This window comes from Lygodium microphyllum, chromosome 11, assembly GCF_053477565.2.
Source record: "Lygodium microphyllum isolate KBCC chromosome 11, Lygodium_microphyllum_v1.1.10, whole genome shotgun sequence".
NCBI classification, from domain to species: domain Eukaryota; kingdom Viridiplantae; phylum Streptophyta; class Polypodiopsida; order Schizaeales; family Lygodiaceae; genus Lygodium; species Lygodium microphyllum.
The window spans coordinates 109279726-109288159 of NC_141145.1; positions in this window are offsets into that span (position 1 = coordinate 109279726).

The window sequence follows — 8434 nt, forward strand, 5'->3', positions numbered from 1 at the left end:
TTTTGAGCTTAATGGACTTAAGCTTTAGAAAGCTTAAGTCTGCAATAAGTCGAATCGATTTTTAGGAGGGGAGGGGCTGTTTTTTAGCCGCCGTTTGCCTGATGCAACATGCCGCGGCCACAAATGATCAGATTTTCAACTCTAAGCTATTAAGTAAGCTTTAAGCTTACTTAAGCTTTCGAATTAAGCTTAATCTTTAGGAGTTATGAAAGCTTATCTCTCTGTTCTTGACAACTTGATGTAGGAGAGTTGGGAGTAGTCCTCTGCCTCTGCAGACCGATCATTCACAGTCTGATGATGGAAACAGGGGTTCTTGATTGCTAGGAATCTGCCTGTATCGACCGTTCGCAATGAGATTGACCATAGAGCCCGATCGTTCCAGGAGCTCTGCCTTCGCACAAGATGGGTAGCTATTGGAAGCTCTTGATCTCTGCTTCGCTTTGATACCACTGGTGCGTAGATCGAATGATGTACGCTCGCGTAGTGAATGCCGGAAGGTCCCCAAGAACAATAGAACTCTACTTTTTGCACAAATTACAAGGTAAAAAGCATGAATGACATGAACAAGAGACCAATTGGGTGCAATCTCCCCCCATGCCTTGTGTGAGAGCTCCACAAAGCATGTATTTTATGTATTATTCATCTTCAAGCTCAAATAATAGCCCAAATTACAAAATAGCGAGCTTTTAGCTTTTGAGTTTGCTTTAACACAAAATGGGAATAAAGCTAATGGACGGTGCCCAAATAGTCTAGCATGCCCAATACAATGTCCAAGTAGAAATAACATAATCATGCGCCCATGCGCATACAAAATAATAATAAATATCCATCGTCTCAATAAATAGGCGTGACAAAATATAGGCGCCATGCCTAAGGTATGCGCCCATCAAAATATAATCAATAAATTGAATACTCGCTATCCTCCAATGCTTTCCTTCGCTACTGCTACTATCTCTACACATCAACTGAAGCATTCACAATCATTAGTAAAATAATACAATTAAATCGACAAAAGTGAATACCTAGCAGTCTTCAGCTACATAAATAAATCAAATGGTTAGAAATAAATCCTAACCTTAATTTATTACGAGTGCGCACTCTAAACTCATAAACATTTATTAATTTAATATGCATTTTGCGGAATCACCCGCTATGGAATCACCCATGTACACACTAAATTAATGAAACGCCCGAAAATGACAAGCGTCCCCATCAACTTCTCGCACAAAGTATCCACTTTGTGTATGAGCCCCGGTCATCAAAGTTTATAGAATCCATGGTAAAACCTCACAGAATCCACCGTGGTATGGAATCCACCATGTAATATGCCTCATGGTATCAAGAGCCCACTAAACCTTATTAGGGGGACTAAAATTTCTCGAAGCTTAATCAACATGTAACGCAATTGAGAATAAATGCTACTCTTGTACCTATGGTTAATTCGAATAATATGTGTGCACTACTTGAAACATTAAGAGTAGCACAACGGATGCATGGTCCCACAGGTCGTAAGCCCCAATAGTGCTTGTCTTCCCGAGGTCTTCTCGAAATAACGACATCTTAATTCCTCTAAGGGGGAGAGGATATAATATACCCCCCCCTTTTTAATTTAATTTTAATGCAATTTTTTTAAACTCCCTGTCTCTCTCTCCCTGCCGACAACACGTCGAGGATAGAGAGAGAGGGAGTGAAGTGAGTGATAGGGGAGCATGCAACCCCCCAGGTGGGAGGGGTGGTGGCCATACCACCCTCCTGCCCCTCCTATAAAGGGGAGCCTCCCCCCTCCCTCGGCCGAAACCCCCCTCCTGATTGTGGCACAACGTGCTCCTCCCCTCTAGGTTCGTCGACTGCAGCTTCTCCCCTCCTCGTCAACGGATGGTGGCCTCCTCCTCCTCAGCTTCAGCAACAGCCCCCACCTTGGTCGTTAGAAAACCCCCCCCCCTCGTCGTCAAGCGGAGAAAACCCCCCTCCTGTGATTAGCGCTGAGGGAGAGAGAAGAAGAAGAAGAAGAAGAAGAAGAAGAAGAAGAAGAAGAAGAAGAAGAAGAAGAAGAAGAAGAGGGAGAGAGAGAAGGAGAGGAAGAGGGAGAGAGAGGAGAAGAAGAAGAAGAAGAAGAAGAAGAAGAAGAAGAAGAAAAAGAAAAAGAAGAAGAAGAAGAAGAGGGAGAGAGGAAGAAGAAGAAGAAGAAGAGGGAGAGAGAGAAGGAGAAGAAGGAGAAGAAGAGGGAGAGAGGAGAAGAAGAAGAAGAAGAAGAAGAGGGAGAGAGAGAAGGAGACGTACAAGAAGGAGAAGAACAAGAAGAAGAAGAGGAAGGGAGAGAAAGAAGGAGAAGAAGAGGGAGAGAGAGGAGAAGAAGAGGAAGGGAGAGAAAGAAGGAGAAGAAGAGGGAGATAGAAGGAGAAGAAGGAGAAGAAGAAGAAGAAGAAGAGAGGAGAAGAAGAAGAAGGAGAAGGAGAAGGAGAAGAAGAGGGAGAGGGAGAAGGAGGAGGAGAAGGAGGAGGAGAAGAGGGAGAGAGGAGAAGAAGAGAAGAAGAAGAAGAGGGAGAGAGAGAGGAGAAGGAGAGAAGAGGAAGAAGAAGAGGGAGAGAGAGAAGGAGAAGAAGGAGAAGAAGAAGAGGGAGGAGAAGGAGAAGGAGAAGAAGAGGAAGGGAGAGAAAGAAGGAGAAGAAGAGGGAGAGAGAAGGAGAAGAAGAAGGAGAAGAAGAGCGAGAGAGAGGAGAAGAGGAAGAAGAAGAAGAAGAAGAGAAAGAATGAGAGAGAAAGAGAAGATTCTAGAACCTTCTAAGGTCTCCCCCCCTCCCTTAAGCTTTGTTCCTACTCATCTTTCCCCCTCACTTAAACCGCGGGAACTGTGGGAACTTTCGCTCAACCGCCAAGACCCACGGACCGCTTATTGATTCAAGCGTTCCAAGTCGAGCACTAATGGCTACCTCTCACATAACCGACGCGCCATCCATATCTATGGGTGTAGTGAGCTTACCTTCGTGCCGCTCGAGTTACCTCCTCTCCTGCACACTTCGGTAGCTCCACGATCCAAGTGCAAGCTTCAAGCAAGCTTGATCCTCCTGCTCTAAGCTCCAAGCTCCATTGCCGCGAGCAAGACAAGAGAAGAGAAGAAGAGAGGAGAAGATGGAGAGCTTCTCTTCCTCGGTCCCTCACCCTCACTCCCTCACACTCTCACACTCCCTCTCTCAAGCACAAGCTCAAGCAAGCAAGAACAAGAAGAAGAAGAAGAAGAAGAAGAGAGCTACTTTTGGCAACACACAAGAATGAGCTTCTCATTCTCTTTTCAACTTTATATACAAAACCCTAAATCCCTTTGGGGCGGTCATCCCCTTTTCCCCTTTTTTACATGGCCTAGGCCCTTTTTCCCATTGTCATTCTATCTTCCTAGCTTCCTTTCCACCGCCCATCTACATTTACAAATTGCACGGGTGAGAGCCCGGCGTTCTTTTACAAGATTTCAGGGTGTGCCTTTTTATTTTAAAATGCGCATTTTTCCCTTTTGTATTTGCCTTGGCCTTTTAAGGTTGCCCTTGCACTTTTGGCCTTTTCTCCTATTCTTCCTTCAGTCGGGCTACCTTTTTCCGCCTTTTCCCTGCATCTCTTTTATTTCCTTTTGCTTTCTTCGTGTTGGGGTTAACATTACCCCCCTCCTAGACGAGTGCCGGTCCCATGGCACTCACCGTCGTAGGTAGCAAGCGTTTAGCATGCACCGAAGACGTGTGTGACAAGGACTCCTTTGGTTTTTGTGGAGGAGTGTTGGTGGCAATGTGGCAGAAAGTCCTGGGGGCCTGTTGGTGGCCAAGGTGGTTGGTGGAAGGTTGTTGGAGTTGGTGGTAGGGCTATGCTGTGTTGGAGTTTGCATTGATGGCCAGCACAAGTGTTGGTTTGTTGGGGATGCTGCACATGACGATTGTTTGTGGGCTTGTCGGTTGGTAAGGGATAAGTATTCAAAGTTGGGTATTGATGAAGAGCGAACGACACTTTCGTTGTAGTTGTCAACACCTGCAATTGAAAACCTCTCATGTGGTCTCTCCCTAAGGGTAGTGCTAGTCTTCTCTATTGTGCACAAGACATATTTTGATTAGTTTGGGAGACAGGTCGAACTCTAAGTAAGCCTGGAGTATTGTCCTACACTTGAGGACCCAAACTGTGGATATATTTCGGTGCAAATATTATGTGAGTGCTTGTGCATACTCAGATATTACGTAGTTAGAAGACCGCGGGCTAGTTTCTCATAACAATGCATGGGTGAAGCAAAGTTGTCGCTGTGGGGAAGAAGTCCATGTGAAGGTATATGAGACCTTCTTGGCATTGTGACCGCACGACATAGCACAATTGAATACAGGGACACTGTACTTTCCATAGCTAGAAACTATTGGACTTGCTTGATGAGTACGGTGTACTTTTCATGGCCAATCGTGCGGTGCTTATCACCACTGACTGCAATGGTACTAAGGCAGAGTGCAAGAGAGAATTGTGCAAGTGGGTCAGGGTGGCAGGTCTAACCATAGGCGAGACAAGCTCCCCAGGTGCGTCTTGCCCTTGATGTGCCCTGAACAATTGTGGGTGATGGTAAAGGGCTAGGGGACTAGGGACGGAGCCAATCGAACAAGGTCACCGGGCGTACCTAATTTGAGGACCCCTAGGTGCTGGTTGTGCTCGTGGGTGCTTCTTATCTTTTCATTCGTTTCTTTTCTTTTTCTTTTTTTTTCTTTTTTTTGGGACTTGCCTGAGTACAATCATTACAATATGTTGAGGCTATCAGCCTTCCAATGGGTTGGAAAATGTCAAGCTTTGAAGGCTCAGGAAATTGATATTATAGTGATGATTGTGCCCTAGCCTCGTTGTTAGAGAAGCAGTTATCGAGATGGGGAGATACACTTGAGATATTGCAAACCTCCTTGCGACACACGCGATGTTGGTATGATTGAGGTAACGACTGCCGTGAGCCAACTATAGAGCTTGACCCAGGAAGGGAGCGTGGCCCATGAATGTGCTTTGGGCCATGCGATGTGGGAGGTTGGCAAGGGTACTTTCGGCAGCATGGCTTTGCTGCGGCTCCTTGTGGGGTCGATGGTCTTGCGGTGATCGGGCATTGAACACTTTCACCCAAAGACCTATCTCATCCTGTATCCACTTGTCGCTTCATGAGAGTATATGCATGGTATATGCCGCAACGATAATAAACCAGTGCAATGCAAGGAGACATCACTTATCTGAATTCTATGGTGTTGACTTAGACATTTATCACTTGGCTTGATTAGCTTTTTCTTTTGCTAAAGACGTGAAATATATTAAATGCAGATATGAAAAGTTCGTACAATTCGGGAACATGTCAACACTTAACTATTTAAAAACAAAAAGTTATGGCCAGGTAGCATTTGATAAGCCCCTTACACAACATGGGTCTACTCTATTTGTACGAGGCGGGGCGAGTCTGGGTGGCCGGGTGATTGGGGCTCTGCTGGTGTGGGACTCCTATGGGGTTGGGCAGGAAACATGTCACCTGGGACATGAATGGTGTAGTCCCGGCCCGCTACCGTTTCCAGAATGTCTTTAAACAATTCATTAAATTCTTCCCTTTCCCGAACTGCCCTTTCTGCCCTTGAGCATCTGGGGCCCGAGCGTGAGTTGGGGGTTTGTGCCACTAGTGTTGCCACTTGTAGCACGTTTTAAGTCTCGACTTTCTTGACTCGAGGATTCTTCAGCCTTCGCCCTGGACAGTGTCGCTTAGGGCCTCGTTTCTTGGCATACCTCTTGAGGGTGGGCACATAGCGCTCCGGTGGAGGGGCGCATGCCACATGCTCCCGTCGTTTGTGAAGAGCGTCTTTGCATGCCAGATGTCCATGGTTCTCCATGTGTTCCATCAAAAAAGGAAGCCTGCAAGAGGCAATCCAAGGGTTAGACCTGGATATAGGATACAATTGTTTACATAGAAGGAATTTTAGTGTGGTTTATCAAGCGCATATGACAAGAAGGGGAGGGGTGAGGCATGCGGTGTTTGTTGTAGAGGAATGGCCCCCATGCTGATGGTCGCGTTGCCTCCAGTCATTAGCGGATATTAGTTTATGCTAAGTCGCGTGGACTGGTTGTCGTGGAGTGGGACAGGGCACATCCTCGAAAGGATAGACCAAAAAAGGGGAGAAGGTGTATTGAAAGGGACTACACCTTGTCTACACCATCAGAGTTGTTGGTCAAGGCTTCCTATGGCAGCAATGTGGGTTGCATGCCCTTCACTTGGAGGTGGGGATGGTCACACGGATTTTAAATGCATGATGAGAGGAGGACTTGAGGAGCTTAGTTTATTTGACCCAACTCTTCTCCCTGCGCTTGACTATCATCGCTTGTGTGTGTTGACATTGTTTATACACGATGGCACAAAAAGCAGTGTTTATTTATATACATATTTATAAATCCATGTCACTTCACGAGGATAAGAACCAAGTGTAGAACTCGGGGTTGTACCGAAGCTTGGCACACACGCATCTAGTATTCGTGGCAGCTTACTTAATACCGATAGATATTTTGCCACATCGAGTAGCATGGAACCTTGCCCGAGTCTACTGGCTATATGTAACTCCTCCTCAGTGAGAACCTTATCAAACAGAGCGTTCTCTTGGCTAGTTCCACCTAAGTCCATACCCCGAATGGCAATCAGCACTCGAAGGAAAGTTGGCGCCACATAGGTTGGGTCTCTTTGAGACCGCCATTTGGCCAATCGCTCTTCTGAGACCATCATGATCTAAGCCCCTAGTTCGGCCATTACAACACGGCTTTCACACCAACGCTGCTCAAATTGACTCTGGCCTTCTGACAGTCACTTTAGTTGCTCTATGATTACGAGATTCGGTCAGCAGAGCATTTCATTGAACGTGACGGTTAAGCGTAGTTAGTCAGCCTCCTCGTCAGAGATGAGTCGCATGTGTTCATGCAGGAGCCTATCGTAATGCTCGTTAAGATGTTCTTGTTCATCCCATGATAAAGGAAAGGTCAAGTAATCTCCAAGCTGCTCCTTGGGGATTGTGCCCATGTCTGCAAGGACGTAGACACGTGCGACCACTTTGAGCTTAGCATCCAACTCAGTTAAGCATTCTGTGAGACTTCTATGTTCAACGAGGGCTTGCTCGATTGCTATCTCATGCAAAGTTCTAAGAGTTTCCTTAGGCTTTAGCATGGCTGGGGGCTCATGCCTAGATGAGCAAGATTGGTCAGCGCTAGGATTTCTTATGCTCTTGGGATTCTCACGTTTCTCTTGAGGTTTTGCTGCTATATTGTCATGGTTCTTCTCAGATGTGACTGATATAGATTTGTCACCCTGTTGTGACGACGTTGTATCCACCCTTGATTGGTCAATGCGAGTTCTATTGTCAGTGGATAGAGTGTTGCGAGTAACTGTTGATGGCAACGGTTGCTTTGGTTTTTCAGAGCGTGCCGGTGTGTCCGAGGTTTCACCGCTACCAGGAGAGGCATCAGTGGGGTCATTGGTGGATGGACTCGATGCTTTGTTCATCATCTCTCTAGCGCCCTTCGTCTCAATGTTCTTGGGGTCCACAACCACCTGTGATTGTTGTTGCCTTTGTTGTTTTTTCCTCTTTTTCTTGATCAATGAAGGTGCATCGCTCAACGACTCAGGACCCTGAACTAGATCAACCGTTGATGTGCTTGGTTAGGCCTCAGCATTCTCTTCCTCTAGTGTGTCCGTACGGGACATGGCCGTGGCCTGCTAAATAGCCTTGCTAGGTTGTGAGAACACAATTACCTCCCTTTTCGGAGAGTCTAGCCCTTCAACCAACTCCCTTGAGTTTAACTCCTCCAGCCTAGGCTTTAGGCATTCTGAAAGTGCTGGAGTTTTCAAGGGAGTTGGTTGCGACACCTCCTCCATAGGTAAACTACTAAGGAAACCGTCCGCAAGGGGTCTTATCACGGCTAAGGGCTGTGACTGCTGTGATTCCTGATTGGAAGTAGTAGCATCTAGTTTAGTGGGCTGGCTACCCTTGGTGGGTTGCGGTGTCAAGTCCTTAGGGCAATTAGAAGTGGTCGTTGCTCTTAGAGCATTCCCTTGTGTAGGCTGAGTATCAGTTGAGCTAGCCACCTTAGGTTGCATAGGCATAACCTTGGGCTGAGAGCCATGGGTGGTGTCGTGTCCTGCCTCTTGGACATTTGGAAGCTTTGATGTAGGTCGAGATTGGGATTGAATAGCCGTGCTTAACGAGTGTTGTGCTTCCTGTGTCCGTGTAGTGGAAGAGGGTGCAAGAGACTTAGGACTCCTAAGGGGCTTTGACACTGGCTTGGAGATTTGCTCGTGGCTGTTAGATGATTGTGCTATTTGCTTTGTTGAGCGCTCAACCTTGCCCTGAGCAATGTTGAGCCTATGATGCTTGCTATCCTCTTGGGGTATCAAAGGCTCCTTGGGCACTAGCGGCTTCTG